The sequence below is a fragment of the Chiloscyllium plagiosum genome, unplaced genomic scaffold (genome assembly GCF_037043375.1).
Source record: "Chiloscyllium plagiosum isolate Xiang-an unplaced genomic scaffold, Cpla_swu_hap1 HiC_scaffold_12, whole genome shotgun sequence".
NCBI lineage: Eukaryota > Metazoa > Chordata > Chondrichthyes > Orectolobiformes > Hemiscylliidae > Chiloscyllium > Chiloscyllium plagiosum.
In genome coordinates this window covers 76,522,404-76,546,510 of record NW_028270150.1, presented here as the reverse complement: position 1 = coordinate 76,546,510, position 24,107 = coordinate 76,522,404, and the positions used below count along the sequence as shown (strand labels likewise).

General features: G+C 40.5%; 1 long non-coding RNA gene across 1 annotated transcript; it reads left to right on the top strand.

The window, feature by feature from the left end:
- The first annotated feature begins 76 nt into the window (after positions 1 to 76).
- LOC148148550 (uncharacterized) lies at positions 77 to 15,878 on the top strand. Its single transcript, XR_015758759.1, has 3 exons — positions 77 to 159; positions 12,550 to 12,674; positions 14,145 to 15,878. It is a non-coding gene; the product is annotated as an uncharacterized LOC148148550 (long non-coding RNA).
- Positions 15,879 to 24,107: the final 8,229 nt, after the last annotated feature.

The following is a 24,107-nucleotide window of genomic DNA, read 5'->3' as shown; positions in this document are numbered from 1 at the left end:
CCCTAGTCCCGGTCTGACAGGCAGTATCCTGGACAGCCTGGCTCCTTGCTGGGGGGCCCTCGCACGGCCGTTAGTCCCCGGCTGCATTTAAACTGAAGCTGTGTCGGTGCGCGTGCATCAACCTGCTTCTCGGTACGGCAGTTAAAAGAGAGATAAGCGGTAGTATCATTTGCTTTCCTTTCAGACTTAGAAATATAGACAGGTAATAGTGACTTTATATCTATGTGTTTTGAGGATAACAATCTTTTGAGGCCCGTTTCCCGGGATTTGCAGTCGGCTGACTCCTTAGTGCAGGCCGCTGTATGATACTGTGGGAACAAATTACTGCAGATGCTGTAAAACTGGAGGAGCGCCGCCTCGTCTTCAAACCAGGCACTTTAAAACCTTCTGGGCTCAGTACTGAGTTTAATGCCTTCAAATTGTGATCCTATTCCACCCCTGACTTTTAGCTTGTCACGTTCTCTGTCACCCTCTCCCTCTTTTCCCCCCACCCCCAGTTGGACTGTCTCTTCTTCCCAGGATGGTAGTTAGACACACCATTTCATAGAATCACACAGCAGGGAAACAGACCATTAGTTTTCAACAAAATAAAAGGGGGGGGGGGGGCAGCATGGTGGCACAGTGGTCAGCACTGCTGCCTCACAACATCAGGATGCCATGTTTGATTCCAGCCATGGGTGGCTGTCTTTGTGGATGTCAGGTGAATTGGCCATGCAAAGTTTTAGGTGTGTTATTCAGAGGGAAATGGGACTGGGTGGGTTACCCTCTTTGGAGGGTAGGTATGGGCTTGTCCCTACACTGTAGGGAATCTAATCTAATCTAATCTAATCTAACATACAGAACAATAGCAGTGGCTGGATTCACTACTGAGGCAGCTCATTGGTTAGCACTGCTGCCTTGCAGCACCAGGGACCCAGGCTCAATCCCAGCCTCGGGCGACTGCAAACTCCTCACAGACATTCTCCCAGTGTCTGCGTGGGTTTCCTCCAGGTGCTCCGGTTTCCTCCCTCAGGCCAAAGATGTGTGGGTCAGGTGAATTGACTGTGCTAAATTGCCCATAGTGTTAGATGCGTTAGTAAGGAGTAGGTGAGTGGGTCTGTGTGGGTTACTCTTACTTCAGAGGGTCGGTGTGGACTTGTTGGGCCAAAGGGCCTGTTTCCGCACTGTAGGGATTCTAATCTATTCTAATCAGACCCCTCGGTCCAACCTGTGCATGCCAACCAGGCTCCCCAAAATAAACTGTTCCACTTGCCTTCATTTGGCCCACGTCCCTCAAAATGTTTTCTGTTTGTGTACCTGTCCAATATCTTTTAAAAGTTGTGACTGTACCTGCATCTGCCACTTCCTCTGACGTGTTTGTTCCACATATGGACTGTTCTGCCATTGAAAACAACCAAATGCTGGAGATCACAGTGGGTCAGGTAGCATCCATGGAGAGACAGAAAGCTAACATTTTGAGTCTAGGTAACTCTGTCATCATGACTCAAAACAGTAATGTGAGAAACAAAGCTCACTCACTTCAATAATTTCAGTCCGAGACAAGATCTGAATCAGTCGTGTCATTTATTTTACTCTTGCACGAGGGTGTGGTGTCCACTGTCCACAAGGCAGGGACACACGCACTGAATTCAACTAGTACACAACATTTATATAATTTGGTTCTTATTCTCTCCTCCCATTGTCCTTCCTCTGTTTACATCTCCCACCTCTCTAAGACGGCACCCATTACTCTTGTTCATCTTTTGCCTTATCCGGCCTTGTCTGTGACAAAATGCTTATTTCTGGCCTCACAAGGCCGTTTGACCACATCCAGCTGTGGGCCATTAGGTATATCCTCCCTTACTTGTTATGACCTTATGACCTCATGATTTCTTGATTGTGGTTTGTTCTTGTTTTTGCAGAAGCGGGAAGCAGATGCTTATAACTACTGTTGGTACAGGCGTATCTAGCTTAACCCCCTCCCCTCTCAGTACCTTATCTATTTGTCTGTAACATCTATCATTCTTTGCAGGCACATTTCAGCTAATACAAAAAAAACTGTATTTCCTTCACATAGTTTCCATTCTTGTTGACTCAGCTCTTGGCTGAAACAATTATACACTGGTGTGAGTTCATTTACCTTGCATAAGTAAATATGATTGCAGAAGTAAAGCTACTTTACCTATATCCCACAATTTCCCCTTTTTTCTTTAATTATCATTTGTTACCTTCTGCATTTTTCTGATGTCACTTCCAAATTGACAAGCATCTTACCCAAAATTTCATTTATTTTGGAAATCTCCCTGAGGTCACTTATTCCTTCATTGTTTAACAGGTCGAGCCCTTCTCTTCGAATGCTCTTTAGGGGCATTTGTTTCATTTAAGGTCGTCACAATCAGTCTCTGGGTTAGCCCTTGTATACAGGATATGATACAACAGCCAATGGCTACCAATACCCCTGCTACTACTCTCGGAAGTAAGGATGGAAACCACCACCCACTTCAATTTTCCAAAGCATTACGAGGGGGCATAGCTTTAAATTAAGGGGTGGTAGGTATAGGACAGATGTTAGGGGTAGATTCTTTACTCAGCGAGTCGTGAGTTCATGGAATGCCCTGCCAGTAGCAGTGGTGGACTTTCCCTCTTTATGGGCATTTCAACAGGCATTGGATAGGCATATGGAGGATAGTGGGCTAGTGTAGGTTAGGTGGGCTTGGATCGGCGCAACATTGAGGGCCAAAGGGCCTGTACTGCGCTGTATTTTTCAATGTTCTATGATTCAAGCCATCCTGTGAGAGATGTGTCTACTCCTGACTTCTCAGCCAGTTCCTCTGCTAAGGTAGTCAATCCTCTTAAGGCCCAAGTAATTGAACCATCAGGCACAGTGCTATTAGGAATAAAGGTACAACAGCTTCTTCCTAACATCACGCACGCGCGCACACACACACACCCTTTTTCCGCTAGAATTATATCAAGGGCCATTGTTTTCCCATGCCCTCCTACTTGTCGCAGCAAGTTGTTCTGATATTTCTTTAACCACACATCTCTTGTATAATTTATAAATCACTGTTGATTATAGAAAATGGAATTTATCCAATCTACATTTTTATTAATTGTTACCCACCAGAAGAGAACTGACTCAAAACCTGCTGCAATCTGGTTGCGAACCTTGAACTCATCAGGTACCCCTCCTAGGGACTCGTATAGAGTCTAGATAAATCCTGCTATCGAAAGAGGTGTCTAACAGTGATCTCTTACTCCTTCCATTTTTCTCTACTATCTTTTCCGTCTCAAATGCCAGGGTAACTGGAATTGCCAATTGTACAATTGCACATATCCCTATCCAATCTAGAGATAGGGTGGGTCTCAATATTTTGCCTCCACACTACCACCACAGATCCGCTCGGGGAACCTTTAGTGCTGAGTAGTTCCCTCTCTTGTCCGTTTCGGTGACATTCTCAATCTCTGTACACAATTTCAGCTCCCCCAAATCTCTAGACCGATTTGTACCTCGTCTATGCACACACGACGTGTGATTTCCAACTGCGGCTGAAAACGTGGGGGGGGGGCTTTTAAGTCTTTCTTCTCCAAGGGAGGGAACATCAGAGATAGGGAGGCACAGTTCCTATCATTCCATGCAGCCTCATCCTGGTACAGGACTATCATACATTTCATGCCCTTGCTGTCTCGCGCGGAAAGGGAACCACCTGGGCCATTGGCCTACCTGAGGCACATGCATAGCAATTGCTCTTATTCAGACTTTTTACAGTATACTTTACCCATTCAACCCAGGTATTTGCATCCCCATATCCAGTTTCTATTTCAATGGTCTGTTTTAAGTCCTTTACCTCTATAATTTTTACTACTTTAAGGGGTGAAAGGTTGTACATTATTATCCAGTAGTTCTACCCGTTTTCCCCGTCCTACACTAATTCAGAAACAACAGCCTGAGAAATCATTCCCGTTTGCTTTCGTTTCTATCCCAAATGTTTCATTTAATTGTATCTCATAGGTACCCCCCTCCAGAATTGCTTCGTACCATGTGATTTTCTTTATCGTTAAGTATATTGGGTTACACTTTTTATCAGGACAATCGAGAGCTGGTCGGAAGAGGGCGTGGTGTACTGTGACGAGACCATTATACCAAATGCAATCTCCATAGGACTTAAGATGTATCTCTGAGCTGCGGTACTGTCTCTGATTGTCTACATCCCCACAATTTACTAAGCAGCATGCATCAGCGTCTATTACTTGTGGATTATCAGACTCAGGAACCGTTAATAACACGTACGAAAATGATATTTGACAAAATCCCGATACTAAGAGGGCTAGCATCATAACTCTAAACATCCCCAGCATTCTAAAAAAACATGCTGAAGCACAAAAAGACTTAATATACAATCCTACAGAAATAATCCCATGCTCACGTCGCCACTGTATAATCAGTTACTCAAAGTCTCTTTAGCCTGAGTTTCAGCGGCTCTTGCATTGATTCGGCTGTCCAGACTTCTTCCTCAACTGGAGATTCCACTGGCCCTTTGATCCGAGTGCAGTGAGTCCAGCCTTTCTCCGCCGTCCTTATTGCCGTTCCGGTAGTCAAAAGAGCCTGGTACAGCCCTTCCCAGTCCGGCTGCAATTTAGTCTCTGTCCATGGTTTTACTAAGACTCAATCTCCCGGTCGAATCGGATGAACAGCGGGGCAGAGTATGTGCCTATAAACCCTGTTTCCTGAGGAAAGACAAAGAGGAGGACAAGCCCAGAATATACTTCTTTAAGAACAAATCTTTAGTTTCTGGGATTGGCAGTGGCCAGAGATAGGAACTTCCTGAGGACCTGGGACAGTAGGTATTAGGAAATAAACCACCGCTTCCTGTGGATTCAGCTGCTGCTTTCGTTACCACATCAGCCAGTAATGTAGCTTTTCATTCTTTAATTAACAATGAATTAATGCAGTCATGTTTTAAATTAACCATGAATCAATATGACAGGTCACTGAGACTGCGTGAAGGGATCCTGCCAATTAATATTGATTCAGGCTAGCACAATCGATTAATTATAAATATTAATTATATATTATATAAAGATCATTATCTGTATTTCAGGGTGGAAATGCAACAAATGACCAAAACATTTTTAAAACTGTAATTGCGCAGTTCTGTTGGTTTACCAGTCACTTGTGCTTTCTCATTTTGTTTCTGTAATTGTTTTGCTGGAGCACATTCATTTTTAAGAACCTCAACAGATTTCATAGCACCATTTGCAGTTAATTCAGTCCCAATTTGGTGGCAGTATTTTGTCATGTGCGCAAAACTGATTCTTCGTGCCTCTCATCACAAAACTGTCACCATAATCCAATTAACTCTTTCGTTCCCTCTGCCTTGGGCTTAAATTTTAAGGATGACCTTGCTGCTCCTGTATCGACTAGGAAAACTACGTCCTCTTTATAAAGTCCCACCTTTAAATTTATCAAGGGTTCCTGGTGGGTCCCCAAGGGCAGGAACTCCTGACACCTCTATTTTTCATCAAGGTTCATAAACTGTACTGTCTTTACTTCCTTTTTCAAATCTGGACACTCTCTCTTAAAGTGACCCGTCCTTTCACAGTAATAACATCCCGCCTGTGGGGATTTCCACTTCGATCCTTGTTCCTGTCCACCAGACCCCTTACCATCTCCTCCCCGACCATTCCGGTTTCTTTCTCCTTTTAATTTTGTCCTTTTCTTTATTATCTCATCAATCATGGCTATCATTATTTTTGCCTTTTGTTTCTACTTCTCATGTTACGTTGCCAGATCAATTGCTGACCCTATTTAACCAACTGAACAGCCTTAGGGCCACCTAATGGCCGTTCTTCATCACCCAATGTTTTATTTAGACCTTGAGAATTTTTTTAAAGAAATATTGCAATATTCTTTGCTCCCCATAACTTCAAGTACTAATTCATCAATTTAAGCTTGACTAACTTTAAAGCCTGCTCCTAACTTGTAAATATATTTATATATTATACATTCATTTATTCAGTATTCAATATTTAAAATGTAAAATGCATACAGTTCCCAACTTTGAAATCCACTATAATTACCCAGTTTTAGTCCCTTAATTTAAATTTAAAATTAGTTTTCTTAAGTAGTCCTGACCAATCATTGCTCAATTACAATGCTATAGGTCGTGAAATAATCAGAGCTGCCTTAAAAGGATTTGTCTATTCAAGTTTAAAAAAAAACTTCTAATGCATGAACAATGGCCGAATCCAATGTCACAGATATTAACCATAGGATTTTGTTTTTACTACAATCTAATGTTGAACTGAAACTTCAACTGTCCTCCATAAATCGCTTTTATGAAAGGATAAAAGAGATTAATTAGAAACTGACAGTAAGGCAGTCATGACCTGTAAAAAGAACAGGAGTTAACATTTTATTTTCATAATCACTATAGAATCCTTAACCTTAAAAGAAATCATGTTATGTTTCCATAATAAAAATCAGATTCAAAACAGTCCTGGAACTCAAGCTCCAGGGAATAAAGCGCAAACATTCAATCACCAACAAACAAATGTGCATTCAAACCAAATCACAAAGGGTTAAATGTTCTACCAGCTGTACAGCTATTTTCGTTCCCTCTCTCTCTCTCTCACACCATATCTCACAGATACTTCCTGAGCTTCCCGCAACAACACCTCTGGGTGCTCCTTGCTTCAGCCCTCTATCTTTTGAATATTTTTCTGGATGTCTGGCCATGATTTAGTTACAAAGTGTACCCTCAGTAGCCCTTCAGCCACTAGCCCTTCCGACTTGAAGCATAATCTGATTCTTCCTGACTATAAGGCTGTGTTTCATTGATATATAAATTCAAATATTTACAAACCCAATCTTTGTCCGACCCGTACTTTGGCCAGAAGACGGCGGGACGAAGAATCAATTCCTTAGTCCATACAAAGCAACAATATTTAATCATCTTTTTCCCTTGTACAAGTATTATTTTTCCAATTCTACACATCCTGTTCAACGGACTTTCTGGAGGTATGTTGTAAAGGACCCCGTCTCCATTTCCATTGCCTTTTTCTTCTTTTGTTCTCCCAGAGGCTTTTTCCTTACACACGGCACAGCCCATATTTAGTTCCTTCGTTAGTCCCTTATTAACTACTAAAACTCAATCCCAGCCACCAAGGCAGTACTTAAAAGCCAATTTTCTTACCCTGGTCTGTGCACAGAGTTGCCTGGCCCCTTTTTGCCGTATTTCCTATCAACCTCCTTTCACTGTCTGATTCAGATGTCTCTCTTGTGGGATTCGTACCAGTCGCCCAAGGGAGCGGACCAAACCGGGACACGAGACCGCTCCTCAATCGGGAACGGGATGCGTCTTCCCAGTGTCCAGGGCCAGCCACTCCCCCAGGCGATAGAAGAACATCCCGGACGGCCCCCAATTGTGAGAAACAACGCTCACTCACTTCAATAATTTAAGTCCGAGACAAGATCTGAATCAGTAGTGTCATTTATTTTACTCTTGCAAGAGGGTGTAGTGTCCACAGTCCACAAGGCAGGGAGACAGACACACTGAATTTAACTAGTACACAACATTTATGTAATTTGGTTCTTATTCTCTCCTCCCATTGCTCCTCCTCTGTTTACATCTCCCACCTCTGTAAGACGGGCGCCCATTACTCTTGTTCATCTCTTGCCTTATCCGGCCTTGTCTGTGACAAAATGCTTATTTCTGGCCTCACAAGGCCGTTTGACCACATCCTGCTGTGGGCCATTGTTCGGTATATCCTCCCTTACTTGTTATGACCTTATCACCTCATGATTTCTTGATTGTGGTTTGTTCTTGTTTTTGCAGAAGCGGGAAACAGATGCTTATAACTACTGTTGGTACAGGCGTATCTAGCTTAACCCCCTCCCCTCTCAGTACCTTATCTATTTGTCTGTAACATCTATCATTCTTTGCAGGCACATTTCAGCTAATACAAAAACAATTATGTATTTCCTTCACATAGTTTCCATTCTTGTTGACTCAGCTCTTGGCTGAAACAATTATACACTGGTGCGAGTTCATTTACCTTGCATAAGTAAATATGGTTGCAGAAGTAACACTCCTTTACCTATATCCCACAGTAGTGTGCTCTCTTTCAACATGGATGCTACCTGACTTGCTGTGATCTCCAGCAAATCTTTTGTTTTCACTGAACAACAACTTGCAAAAGCAACACAGAAATCACTGGAGAAGCTCAGCAAGTCTGACAAAATCTGTGGAGAGGGAAACAGAATTGCAATCACTGGACCTGAAGCATTTAAACTCAGCTTTCTCTCCACAGCTGAGCTTTTCCAGCAATTTATGTTTTTGCTTCAGATTTCCAGCCTCCACAGTTCTGTTGCTTTATTACAACTGACAGAACATGGTGCACACAGGCAGACCATCCTGATCTGCAGGGTGGGATATATTTGACTTTGGGAATGTGGAGTGCATGGGAAATCTTATTATAGAGTCATAGAGATGTATAGCACGGTCCAACTCATCCATGCTTACCAAATATCCCGACCTAATCTAGTCCCATTTGCTAGCACATGGCCCATATCCCTCTTAAACCCTTCCAATTCATATACCCATCCAGATGCCTTTTAAATGTTGTAATTTTACCAGCCTCTGCCACTTCCTCTGCATTCCAAGCTCTCTCTGTTCAGCAACACTCCATAGGACCATACCATAAAGTGTCTAAGTCCGGCTCTGATTTGCTTTCCCAAAATGCACTACCTCGCATTTACCTGAATTAAACTCCATCTGCCACATCTCAACCCATTGGCCCATCTGATCAAGATTCTGTTGTAATCTGAAGTAACCTTCCTCGCTGTCTACTGCACCTCCAATTTTGGTGTCATCTACAAACTTACTAACTATAGCTCATGCTCACATCCAAATCTTTTATATAAATGATGAAAAATAGTGGACCCAGCACTGATTCTTGTGGCACTCCACTGGTCACAGGCCTCCAGTCTGGAAAAACAACTCTCCACCACCACCCTCTGTCTTCTACCTTTGAGTCACTTCTGTATCCAAATGGCTAGTTCTCCCTGTATTGCATGAGATCTAACCTTGCTTATCAGTCTCCCATGGGGAACCTTATCGAACACCTTACCGAAGTCCATGTAGACCATGTCCACTGCTCTGCCCTCATCAATCCTCTTCATTATTTCTTCAGAAACCTCAGTCAAGTTCATGAGACATGATTTCCCACGCACAAAGCTATGTTGACTATCCCTAATCAGTCCTTGCCTTTCCAAATACATGAAAATCCTGTTCCTCAGGATTCTCTCCAACAGCTTGCCCACCACTGACGTTAGGCTCACTGGTCTGTAGTTCCCTGGCTTATCCTTACCACCTTTCTTAAATAGTGGCACCACGTTAGCCAACCTCCAGTCTTCCAGCACCTCACCTGTGACTATCGATGATACAAATATCTCAGCAAGGGGTTGAGCAATCACTTCCCTAGCTTCTCACAGAGTTCTAAGGTACACCTGATCAGGTCCTGGGGATTTATCCACTTCTATGTGTTTTAAGACAACCAGCACTTCCTTCTCTGCAATATGAACATTTTTCAAGCTGTCACCACCTATTTCCCTCTCATCTATATCTTCCATGTCCTTCTCCACAGTAAACACTGATGCAAAATACTCATTTAGTATCTCCCCCATCACCTGCGGCTCCACACAAAGGCTGCCTTGCTGATCTTTGAGGGGCACTATTCTCTCTCTAGTTATCCTTTTGTCCTTAATGTATTTGTAAAAACCCTTTGGATTCTCCTTAACCCTATTTGCCAAAGCTATGTCATTTCCCTTTTTTGCCCTCCTGGTTTCCATCTTAAGTATACTCCTACTGCCGTTATACTCTTTTAAGGATTCACTCAATCTATCCTGTCTATACCTGGCATAAGCTTCCTTCTTTTTCTTAACCAAACCCTCAATTTCTCTAGTTATCCAGCATTCCCTATCCCTATCAGCCTTTCCTTTCACCCTAACAGGAATATACTGTTTCTGGACTTACGTTATCTCATTTTGTTCCCTTTTTCCAGCCGTCCATTTACCTGGAATATCTGCCCCAATCAGCTTTTGAAAGTTCTTGCCTAATACCATAAAAATTAGCCTTCCCCAATTCAGAACTTCAACTTTTAGATCTGGTCTATCCTTGTCCATCACAATTTAAAACTAATAAAATTATGGTCATTGGCCCCAAAGTGCTCACCCACTGATACTTCAGTCACCTGCTTTGCCTTATTTCCCCAGATTAGGTCAGGTTTTACACCTTCTCTAGTAGGTTCTTGCACACACTTAATAAATTCCTAACCCTTAACACTATGACAGTGCCAGTCTACGTTTGGAAAGTTAAAAGCCCCTACATAACCACCCTATTATGCTTACAGATAACTGAGAAATAAATTTGTAAGCAGATTTCAATTTCCCACTGACTATGAGGGGGTCTCTAATACAATCCCAATAAGGTGATCACCCTTTCTTATTTCTCAGTTCCACAAATAGCTTCCTTGGATGTATTTCCAGGAATATCCTCCCTAAGTACAGCTGTAATGCTACCCCTTATCAAAGTTGCCACTCCCCCTCCTTTCTTGCCTCCCTTTCCAGCCTTCCTGTAGCATTTGTATCCTGGAGCATTAAGCTGCCAGTCCTGTCCACCGCTGAGCCACATGTGTGTAATTGCTATGATATTCCAGTCCCATGTTCCTAACCGTGCCCTGAGTCCATCTGCCTTCTCTGTTAGACCTCTTGCATTGAAATAAATGCAATTTAATTTATCAGTCCTACCTTGTTCTCTGCTTTGTCCATGCCTGCCCTGACTATTTGACTCACTTCTCAATATACCAGTCTCAGATTGATCTCTTTCCTCAGTATCTCCCTGGGTCCCACCACCACCTTAAAATCCTCCCAAGCAGATCTAGCAAATCTCCTTGCCAGTATATTAGTTCCCTTCAAATTTAGGTGCAATCCATCCTTCTTGTACAGGTCACTTCTATCCCAGAAGAGATTCCAACGATCCAAAAATGTGAATCCTTCTCCCATACACCAGCGCCTCAGCCACACTTTCATCTGCTCTGTCCTTCTATTCCTACCCTCACTAGCTCATAGCATCGGGCGTAATTCAGATATTACTACCCTCAAGGACCACCTTTTTAATTCCAGCCTATCTTTCTGTATTCTCCCTTCAGAATCTCATCCTTTCCCCTTCCAATGTGTACAATGACCTCCTGCTAGTCCCTCTCCCCTTTGAGAACATTCTGCACCCCCTCTGAAACATCTTTGATGCTGGCACCAGGATGCAACATACCATTCTGACATTTTTGCTGCCAGCCGCAGAAATGTCTGCCTGTGCCTCTGACTAGAGAGTCCCTTAACTCAGTCGTGCGCTTGAAACCTGACGTACCCCTCATTACATTCAAGTCTGCCTTGATACCAGAAACTTGGCTGTTTGTGATACATTCCCCTGAGAATCCATCACCCCCTACATTTTCCAAAACAGCATTCTTGTTTGAAATGGGGACAGCCACAGAAGACTCCGACAATACCTGTCTACCTCTTCTACCCTTCCTGGAGTTAACCCATCTATGTGACTGTACCTGTGGCTTTTCTCCCTCCCTATAACTGCCATCCACTACACCCCATTGCTCTGGTAAATTCCTCATTGCTTCTAACTGTCGCTCCAACCAATCCATTCGATCTGATAGGATTCGCAACCGACGACACTTATTGTAGATATAATCCTCAGTAACACACAAACTCTCTCGAAACTCCCACATTCGAAAAGAAGAGCATATCACTTTACCAGAGGCCATTTTTGATCCTGGCAATCTGCAGACCCAGAAAATAGCGCCGTCTTATTGCTCTACAAAACACCACTTCAGGCTAACAATACTTACGGCTTATATTTTTAAAATTTAATCAAGAGACAGATCTCAATAAAACATACAATCAAGAAAGAACCCACATTACTCCCTATTGTAGATTTACAGCAAGCCTGCACTTAAAATTATACACTTATCTGTTTCTATGCTGTGACCTCTCCCAAACAGCTTCCTCCTAGATCAGTTGTGATTTTTCTGTTTGTTAAATTTTCCTAGATGCACTCCGATGTCCAGCGACACATGAACTCAAACAGCAAAGGCAGAAACTGCGCAGATTCAGTTAGCAGTGTGGGTTTCTTTCTCTCTGTCTCTCCTTTGCTGACCATGTGCTGCTTACCGTCTGTCCTTCTCCCTTTTAAAAGTGCTGTTATTTTGATTTTTCTTTCTCCAAAGTTCCAAATGAATGCAACAGCTTATAAAACTGTAATTGCTGCTCCTGGAGTTTGAGGAAAACAACTCCAACCCTAAAATATCTCAAAAAAGGATCAGTTGTTACAGCCACAAACTTTTCCCATCCTCCGTCTTGGATTATTGAAGCATTTTCAGAAATTAAAAACTGTGAAGCTTTCCTTCATTCACGCCAACCCAACCAAACTTTTGTTCCATTTCTTGTGCGCAGTCTGGTAAGAGATTTAACTATTGTGAATGTATATATGCTGCTATCAGGGCACAGTCGAAAAGGATGGCGTTGGAAAAGCCCAGCTGGTCAGACAGCATCCAAGGAGCAGGAGAGTCGATGTTTCAGGCATAAACCCTTCAACAGGAATACGGAGGGGGAAGGGAGATAAGAGGTAAATGGAAATGTGGGAAGGTGATAAGTGGAATGCAAGTGGGGGGTAATTGTGATAGGTCATGGGGAGAGTGGAATGGATGGATGGATGAGAAGGAAGATGGACAGGTAGGACATGTCAAGAGGGTGGTGCTGAATGCTATCAGGGCAGTTGGACAATAAATGCAGAAAGGAGTTTATCGAATTGTTTCCATCTTCCAGCTGTAGATTACAGTGTGAAGATGCTGCTGACTGTGGTTGCCACAAATGAAGTTTGAAATATAAAAAAATGCATTCATACAGTGCTCTTCATAACATTTCAGAGTGAAAGGCATTCTAGTCAATCAAGCAATTTGCAGTACAGTCACTGTCTACAAATGTGGCAACCAATTTCCTCACAAATGAGTCAAATTGCTGTTTCTCAGCACTTTGTTTTGCTTACTGTGGATTATTGTCCTGCTTTTCTATTTAATATCCCCATCCCGAAAATGATACCTGTGACATGTGCAGAACTCCTCCATCATTACACTGGACTGTCTACTAGACATTTGTGCTCAAATGTAAGCCAGTTGTACAACCCATAAGCTACTGTTTTAGAGATAACTATGTTAACCAACCAAGCCTTCGCAGATTTGTAAAGTCAAGTGGTTGAGTTAAACTTGGATGAGCATGTTGGGAGTAGAAGTGACGACATAATATGGTTTATGAACCAATTGGAAAGAGACTAGGTCAGCACAAAAAAATAAAGTTTGATTAAGTAGTAGTTTAGAAGGATGAGGAATTAACTCATTGAGGCAAAGCTGAAGAAGAAATTTGTTGACACAACTGTGGACCAATGATGAAATGACTTTGGGAAAGTAGGGCAAAACACAGAAAAAGATTTTTTTTTAAATTAAACTATCATTGTGTTAGCTTTTTTCAGGTTGAGAAAACAGAGCTAATTTGTTAAAACAATGCAGATTATGGGCAATATGACCTGTTGAATATTATAAAGTTTAAGACAGAACAAATAGTTGCAAACTCATTCTAATTGTTGGGAGGTTAAGAATGAAGGACCAGATATAAAATTAATAAGAGATCCAGAGCAGAAAAAAAATGGATGATGAATGGGTTGGTTCGACATTGGGTTTTTGAAGAGCTAGAGACAAGAGAATTGAAGGCTTATTAGACTAGCCACTGTGCTCAAGGCAAGATGAACCAGAGGCAGGCACTATCACAGATAGAAGTGGTGGTCATCTTAATAGGATATAAAATCATACGGATACCAAGCTTGCAAACAATCTAAGACACTAGATGAGGAGGAGGATAGAATCAACAGCAAGGGTTTTAGAGTGTGGTCAGATGGGTGAGTAAAAACAGTTATTTCAGAAGCTTGGACTTAGTTTATTCCACCACTCAACAGTTGTTTCTTTGCCTTTTTGTTGAAATGCTAAATAGTTAGGATTAAATGCAATGAGCACGAATCTCATTCATCAGTGGTTTCTCTTTTCAGACATGCTGGCATAATGATGTTGAACTTTTCAAGGCAAAATGAAAGCACCTAAGGCTAATCCAGGAATTTCTTTCCATAGTCTTTGAAAGCTGCTAATTATAAATGAAGGAAAGAGACTGATTTGACTTCTAATAGTAGCCATGGTAAGAGTTTGGCTCAGTTAACAGCATAAGAAAGACTTCCATTGATTATCTAGTGAAGGTTGACGTCACAGTGTCGCAATCTCCAGTCTCTAAGCAAAAAGACAATTGTTGTTACAGTCAGACACTGGTAGAAGTGGTATTTGCTATGTAAATTCTAGTTTCCCCACTCCCTGTTTGTTTCTTATTGTCTTGTTGATACCATATATTAAAATAACGAAATTTTTCAATCTGAAGTAGTTTGCACATTCCCACATTGATAATGAGTCTTGTAAACCACTGTTTCTGCAGCAAAGCTGAAACTCTGGTAATACGTTATAATCATGCATAAAGTATTTATGTGACTCATATATCCTTGTTTGAATCAAAATGAAATAAGACTCATTTAAGCAGCCCTAGTTATGTTTTAGACTACTCCGAGGTCATAATAATCCTGCATTGCATATATTTGAATTAGAGTCATAGAGATGTACAACACGGAAACAGACCCTTCAGTCCATGCCGACCAGATATCCCAACCCAATCTAGTCCCACCAGCCAGCGCCCGGCCCATATCCCTCCAAACCCTTCCTGTTCATATACCCATCTAAATGCCTCTTAAATGTTGCAATTGTACCAGCCTCCACCACATCCTCTGGCAGCTCATTCCATACACGTACCACCCTCTGTTTGAAAAGGTTGCCCCTAAGGTCTCTTTTATATCTTTCCCCTCTCACCCTAAACCTATGCCTTCTGGTTCTGGACACCCCAACCCCAGGGAAGGGACTTTGTCTATTTATCCTATCCATGCCCCTCATAATTTTGTAAACTCCATAAGGTCACCCCTCTGCCTCCGACGCTGTAGGGAAAACAGCCCTAGCCTGTCCAGACTCTCCCTGTAGCTCAGATCCTCAAACCCTGGCAATATCCTTGTAGATCTTTTCTGAACCCTTTCAAGTTTCACAACATCTTTCCGATAGGAAGGAGACCAGAATTGCACACAATATTCAAGGAGCTATGAACCTGCACTCCCAAGGTCTCGTTGTTCAGTAACACTCCCGAGGACCTTACCATTAAGTGTATAAGTCCTACTAAGGTTTGCTTTCCCAAAATGCAGCACCTTGCATTTATCTGAATTAAACTCCATCTGCCACTCCTCAGCCCATTGGCCCATCTGGTCCAGACTCTGTTGTAATCTGAGGTAACCCTCTTCGCTGTCCACAACACCTCCAATTTTGGTGTCATCTGCAAACTATCCAAATGCTTGAATTAAGCAATGTAAATAATAACAATATGCAAATTTAGTATTTAGAAAATTAAACTATTTGATAATTTTAATTAAGTAACATTGAGTTAAGAGTAGAATATTAGTTAAATAATATTCAGCATGATTGATCTAACACTTTTTCAGCTGCCATGTGACCTGACAAAAACTGGTCATTTTGTTTTACAAATAGGAAGCTTTGATTATGCTTGCATTTTAACTATGATTTAAATAAACTCAGTCATGTTAAGTGGAACTGAATGTGGATTGAAATGTGAAAGCTGATTGTAAAACTATTGTTAGCCATAGATCATCCATTTATAATATATTAAAAATGTTGCTTCTGCACAAGTCTCCTGTCAATTCTCCGTGACATTTTCAGAAGACATAGATTTGACCAAGGAAAGAATTGCTATTAAGTATACATTTTATTTTTCAGGCAGAATTTGACATTGTATTTCCAAAATTAGTAGCATAATTGATGTGCTGGTATGCTCACTAGGTTGCCATTTATTCTAATAATGCCAGCATCATTTATACCTTTAAAGGCCAACCATATGATTTGCAGTTCTAGCATAGTGAACTTGAAATATAATTTTAAATTGCATTCGTCTGACTGGAATTTCTTGAACTTCTCAAACTGTCTCAGTTCACACTTTTATTGTTATGATCACTGAAGAGAAATGTAACTTAGAATTACATGTTATAAGTTTTAAGACTTTTACTGTCAAAACAAACTAAAAGTAAGATTGCTTAAATGCTGTTACAGTGGCAACTTGTACAGTTTGGTGGCTCAGTGGTTAGCACTGCTGCCTCACAGCATCACCGACTCAGGTTTGATTTCATCCTTGGGTGACTGTGTGGAGTTTGCACATTCTCCGTGTTTGCATGGGTCTCCTCCGGGTTCTCTAGTTTCCTCCAACAGGAGGAATGTGCAATTTAGGGGATCGGCCATGCTAAATTGCCCATTGTGTCCAGGCATGTGCAGGCTGGGTGGATTAAGCATTGGAAATGCAAGGTTACAGGGATAGGGTGGGGGATTGGTCTGGGTGGGACACTCTTCAGAGGGTCAGTGTGGACTCAATGAGCTGAATGGCCAGCTTCCACACTGTAGAGATTCTATGATTCTGTGAACATCCCTCATGCAACTCTTTTTTCCATTCATATCTCCTGAAGGCTTGTTTCCATTTTCCTTTTCCAGCCAGATAATTTCTAATCCCCAGACTGGCCTACTAGTGAGGGTTAACCTGTGGATTCCTTTTTCTAATCAAATTTTGACAAATCTAGTAGTCTCATTTTAAACCCTCATAAATTTTGTCCTGGCTGCATTCTATGTGGTAAACAATAGCAACTGGTGGTCTATCTCTCTGTATATTCCCTCATTTTTTTCTCTCTCTCTGGGGCCAGGGTCATGGATTACACAAAACGACTGCAGGGAATTTCTGTAGGGAATGGGCAAACTGTCAGAGATTCTGGTTCACATTGGGATCAACAGTGTAGGTATTACAGGAACGAGATCCTGCAACAAGAATTTAGGGCCCAGATTTTAAAAAAAAGCAATGTCAAAGGTCATAATCTCCAAATTACTCCCTGTGTGACGTGCTAATAGGCAGATAGAACAGATGAATGCATGGCTGATAATGTGGAACAGGAAAGAGAGCTTTAGTACCAGGATTACTGAGTTTGTTTCTGAGGAGGATGAAACCTGATCAAATTCAAACAAGAAGAGCAGTATCAAAAGCAGAGTGTGCTGCAAAAGCTCAAGAGGTCTGGCAGCATCTAAGGAGAGAAATCAGAGTTAAGGTTTTGGTTCCAGTAACCCTTCCTCAGAACTGATGGTCACTAGAATAAAGTAGATAGCGTGGGAGGGAGGAGGTAAGGAGTAAATGGTAGATGGGGATAGAACCCAAACAGAGAAGAATAGTTGAACAGACAAAGGAGTGGATAATGAATAGCTATTAATGAGAATTGTTAGTGGCAATTCACCCTCCTCACCAGTGACCAGTGTCCATTTCCATCTTCAGCTTGCTGCAATATTTCAGCGAAGCTCAACACAAGGTGGTGAACAGCACCTAATCTTAAATTAGACATGTAATAACCTTCTGGCTCCAACGATAAGTTTAACTTAAGATTCACTAAGATTAAACAACAACTTCAGATCATGAATCTGCCTTTCACCTGCTTTGGACGCATGCCTTGTTTCTTCACTATTACCATTTGCTTTGCCTTTGTTCCATGCTAACTCTATCTAGTGTTGATTTCTCCAGCCCTCTAGCCTATCCCTAACCTTCCCTTTTGTTCCACATGACCCTCCCCCTTCCTTAGCAACATAAGCCCATAATAGTTCTACCTCTCTTCACTACCAAAGAAGAATAAAAACTTAAACAATTGCAGATGCTGGAAATCAGAAACCAAAATAAAAGTCACTCGAAAAGCTCAACAGGTCTGGCAGCATCTGTGAAGAGAAATCAGAGTTAATGTTTTGGGTCTGGTACCCAAGGTTCTGAGGAAACATTAACTCTTGATTTCTCTTAGCAGATGCTGCCAGAGGTGCTGAGTTTTTACAGCAATTTCTGTTTGTGTCCAAAGAATAATTGGACTCAATGTTAACTCTGTTTCTTTTTGCACAGAAGCTGCCAGAACTAAATGAGTCTTCCTCACACCTTCTGATTTAATTTCAGACCTCCCGGTATTCACTTTTTTTTTTAAGAACTTCAATTATAACTGCCAATTATATGTTTACTGAAAACCTATTTTCACTTGTACAGTTTTGGGTGTATCAACAGCAGTGTGAAAAGAGTATTTGGTAAAATTAACAAGAAATAAGTATATACTGAATGTCACTGCGTGGTTAACGTGGACACAAAATGATTATAGAGTCATAAAGTAACTAAATATTACATCACAGAAAGAGGCCTGTTGGCTCATTGTGCCTATGCCAGTCATCAAGGTCTTATCCCATCTCCTAGCACTTGGCCTGTAGCCTTCTATGATTAAGCCTATTAAGTTAGTTATGGATTTGACTTAACATCATTTGCATGTAGAACACTTTTGTATTCAAATGACCCATCATGACCATCTTGTGTACAGTCAACTTATCTGACCGTTTAGACTAACGCTTTTAATTTTAATAACACTAGAGGTCATGAGGCATCACAGATTCATTCAGGAGCATGTGCAATCATTTGATACTCTTGTTCATTTGAATTATAGTGCAACATTCAAAAATTGAATCTCAAGCTTTCAGACGTGTATGTGATATTTAATGACAGGACAGCACAGCACTGCACTGCGCAATGTTATTTCACATTCTAGAGTAATTTAGTATTTCTATAAACCTAAAGTATAATCTCTTGATAAGCTTACCTGTCCATTATTAGTTATTGAAGTATTATTTCTGATTTTAATTTCTATTTCCTTGTTGAAGTGTGCTTCTGTGTTACTACTAACGAAGAAGTTTAAACATGTAATTGAATGTTATCTTTTTAGATTTGAGTAAATAGTCATTTACATGTACAGTAGAGGGCACTGTTGTCTAGCATTTCATGAAATAGTTTTAACAAAGCTAAGATCATTTGGAGAGGAATGAATAATAAAAGTAATTGAGTATTTTCTTAAAATTCATTTATGGGATGAGGGCATCACTGGCTAGGCCAGCATTTATTGCCCATCCGAGAGGGCAGTTAAGAATTAATCACATTGCTCTGGGTCTGAAGTCATATATAGGCCAGACAGAAAAGAACATGAGATTTCCTTCCCTAAAAGACATTAGTGAACCAGATGGGTTTCCCCAAAAATGGATTCATGGTCATCATTTGACTCTTAATTCCAGATTTTTAATTGAATTCAGGTTTCACCATCTGCCATGGCAGGATTTGAATCTCTGTCCCCAGGATATTACCTGGGTTTCTGGATCAACAGTCCACTGATAATACCATCAGGCTATCACCTCCTCATGTCATTTCCATGATCGTGCTATAGGTACAGATCGATTTCCCTGTGAAATACTTTGTTTGTTGAAAGTGATTTGAAGTAGGGAAATGTTTTGATCAATTTTTCACTGAAGACTGCAAGTTTATTTACTGGAACTGAACAGTGATTTTTATCTTACTCATGAGTTAGACAACCTCAATTGGATCAGTTATTGCCTGTGAAACTGAAAGTAATCCAATTTTATTTTGACTATTTTGCCTGCAATATACAGAATTCTTTGTATTCTTAATTTTTGAGTTAAAGTTTATTCAGCAAACTCACTTTACAGATATTTGTTTGCAAATTCAAGTATACCCAAGTCGTTCTTCATGCCATAGTTGTACCCAATAATTTATTTGAAAATCGCTGCATAAACCTATGCTGTGTCATCTACAAAACACTGAGATGCGCGACCCAAAGTCACGGAATGCTTGGCTTTTCTCTATTGGATCGTAGTTTGTCAGAACTCCATGGCTAAGGCACCAAAAACTGCTTAATGTCTTAAGTAGTATTTGTATAAATAAACATTATTAGTCAGTAAACATCAGTAATTCTTTTCTTATCTCTTGCAATTGTGAAGAGAAAAGAAGATGACATGCATGTTTATGTATCTTTCACAATCACAGGAGAAGAAGTATCATTGTAAGAAATTTGGCAGTCAATTTGAACACAGCAACACCCAAGACAGCAATGAAACATCAAATAATCTGTTCTTTGATTTTGAACGAGGGATAAGTATAGGTCAGGATGTTAAAAATAACTCCCCCAGTCGACAAAGATATTTTATATTCACATGAAAGGGCAAATGGGACCTCATTTTGTCATCTTATTTGAAGGACTGCACATCTGATAGTGCAATATCTCTCAGTATTGCACTGGAATCAGCCTTTCTCCTCAGCTTTATTTCATAGAATCTGCAGTGTGGAAGTAGACCATTCAGCCCATCAGGTTCACACTGACCCTCCGAAGAGCATCCCACCCCCTACACTATATTTCCTGTGGCTAATTCACCTAGCCTGCATATCCCTGAACACAATGGGAAATTTAGCATAGCTAATCCACCCAACCTACACATCTTTGGACTGTGGGAAGAAACCGGAGCACCCGGACGAAACCCACATAAACATGCGGAGACTGCAAACTTCACACAGACATTTGCCCAAGGCTGGAATTCAACCAGGTCCCTGGCTCTTTGTGGTTGTAGTGCTAACCACTGAGCCACTGTGTTGCCTGTCTCTCCTTTTTATGCTCATGACCTGGAGTGCAACACATACGTAACCTTCTGATTCAACGGTAAGGGTACTTGCTACTGAGTCATGGTTGACACTCGAGTATCATTTAGGCCTTTAACCACTTTGACATTACTGCTTGTTATCTTGATGATTTGATACAATGTGATAAGAATTGTTTTTCAGATTAGTTGTTTCAGTTTTCCTTAAATCTGTTATTCATTTTCTTGTTTGTCTCTAATGTGGGTTATCATTTTATTTAGAAGACCTTTTACTCTTGTCATTTCAAGCTAACAAACGAAATCTCTTTGCCAAAAAATGTAATTGTTTAAACACCTTCCATAAGCAGAAGCATTTTGGGAATGAAAAATGTCAACATTTTATTATTTCTAACTACAGTACAAATCTACAAGCTGTAAAAGAAAACAAAAATGAAGTTAAATTGAATCTCAATCCTATATATACATAGAATCATAGCACATATTTTGAGTTCTACACTATCCTCACAATGTTTCCAAATGTCATATCATCTGCAAGTTGTGACATGTACCCTAAGGCCTAGATTAATGTATATCTATATGTTTTGGCATCATGCCTAATTCTAAGGAAGATTAAAACATTATTGCCAGTGCTTCTGTAATTTCCATTCTTCTGGTCCCAAGGCTTTAATGTATTTACATAAGAATAAGGATATCTACAAACTTTTCCCCTTTCTTTCAATATCCATAACTTACAGCCACTCCTTTTATACTTCCATAAAACATTCTTGTTTAAGTTGCATGTAAGGAAGTATTGGATAAACAAGTTTCCCTAAACTGTGAGTTTTACCCTTTACTCTTTTAAAAGCAGGTACTTTAATGTCTAAAACTGCTGCTAATTTTCCTAACTATTACATGTTCAAAATATTTGAGTTTAATATTAGCATTAGGAAAAATTAGCTTCCAACTAGTTGACTATTTTAAGATTTTTAGGTAATGGTAGGAAAAAGAACTTGGATGTGAAATTCAAATCTAAAGCACAACTGGAGATGATGGTAAAGACGTTGATTACTCCACCTGCGATGCATGCTGTGTTGATTTTCCTCCTTTCAGTGACCTGTTCTCGGTAACAGAGGGAATGATTAAAATAATGCCTTTAGTTGATCTGATTAATTTATTGTGACGAGTAATTTGTTACAAAAAACAGTGAGACTTTGTGAATAGTGTCACCACTCTCTGGCACCATCTAAAACACAGAAAAATAAACCACAAGATAGAATATAAAGGCAGCAAAATAAAGATATAAAGAAAAAGTATTCAACTTTACAGTTAAGTGGGAAAACACGAGTCCCCTTAGCGCGCTGCAGCCGCTGGAATTAAAGTTGCCACTCTTTGGCACCATCTTGCCTCCATCAATGCCTTCGCCACTATGAGTCCTCAATGCAGATACCACCAATGCCGCTGACGGCTCAAACTCGATTCTGCCACCACCATCAGTCCACTTTGGGCCCACATTGCCAATGCAGCCGCCAGGTCATGTTGGTTGATGTGCCTGAGTTAGCTGTCCCTAAATGAATGTGTCGGCATTCAGAGGTGGGTGCTTTTAGACACGAGTTCCGAACATTACTGACTGCTACGTGAGAGTGACGGGCCTGCACTGAATTGAGCAGAGTGAGAGTCTTGTTTTTTTTTGAGAGAAGTGATAACGAAGATGCATTCACAAATCCTAATGATACAGGTGAGGTCGTTAAATACTTTTCAACACTGCTATCAGATCCTCAGGGTTAGACTTTAGGACATTTCTCTCTCAACAGCTGCCTTCTTACCAATTTTCTTGAAGGGTGACTTGTGGAAATGTAGTTTATTGCTTTGAGTCAACTTCTGATACTAATGAATTAAGCATAGCACTTGACAATCTTTCAATCCACTTCCCAACCTAATGTTCCATGTATAATACATCTGACTGTATAAGTTAATTACACCATTCAGTTTTCCACAGTAGCTCCCCTTTCAGAAGAACAAGTTGACTTTCAGAAAACAAAGATAAATTGCTAGAAAATCTCAGGTCTGGCAGCTTCTGTAGAGAGAAATCAAATTTAATGTTTCAGATCCAAGTGACCCTTCTTCGGAACTCAGTTGAATTTCAGGTCTGAGGGCTTTACTGAACATGTTAATCTTGTGCTTTTAGGTTTCTATTGTGTGTAAAGACAGTCAGTATCATGGTTCACACTGGGCTCCCTGCCATAATCAAATAAGGAGGCACCCCTTACATCATAAAATGTGCACACCAATTATAACTCTTATGTATTTCTATAACCCTCTTTACGAAGTCTTAATGATCCAAAGAAAGTTGTTACTATAAAGTACCAATTAAGTTTGTCACTGTTGTAAAGAACATGGAAGCTATTTTTTGCACAAGATTCCACAAACCAAGAATAACAAATTACCAAGTAATCTGTTTGTACATGTATTATGTGGAATATTAGACAGAATACAAAGGAAAATCCCCAACTCTTTCTTGAGTTAGTCTGGAGATAATTTACATCAGGCTGAGAGGTCCTATGGCATTTGGTTTAATATCTCACTGAAACACATCTATCCTTATGCAGTACATTTTAAATATACTATATTTAAATATATTATATGCTTAAGTATCTAGAGTAGGCATTCAGGCAACCACCTTCTGGCTTGGAATGAAGAAATATTGAAGCAAGGCTGTTGTATTCAATAATTTACTGTTTATTAGTCAAAATATGGTTCATATATGTATGAATGACTGTCTAGCTATTTTTGAGGAGAAAGTGAGGTCTGCAGATGCTGGAGATCAGAGCTGAAAATGTGTTGCTGGAAAAGCGCAGCAGGTCAGGCAGCATCCAGGGAACAGGAGAATCCCTTCAGGAAGAAGGGCTTATGCCCGAAACGTCGATTCTCCTGTTCCCTGGATGCTGCCTGACCTGCTGCGCTTTTCCAGCAACACATTTTCAGCTCGTGTCTAGCTATTTTGTCTAAGAGCATTAAAGAAATGCATGTGATCTGGATGGAATATGGTGGCTTCCAAAATCAATAAGATGTCTTCAGTCAGCATAAAATTAGTCCTGTAAGCTTTAATTCCAGGAAAGTTATTGATGGCAGGTTGTCTAATGTGTTATCCTCAGATTTATTAGTCTCTCAACATGACATATTTCCAATGATTCTGTGTACAATATATTGGACAGATTGCAGGAAAAAAAGATTGTAAATGGTGGAAGGTAGGTATTAATTATAATTAGGTACATTTGCTAATTATAATTAGCAACAATAATCTACTTTTAGCAACCATTTGAATAACAGAAATCTTTTATTGTATTCTAACTCGATTATAAATTACGACAAAATTTTGTCATTTCATGCCCAACTAAGTC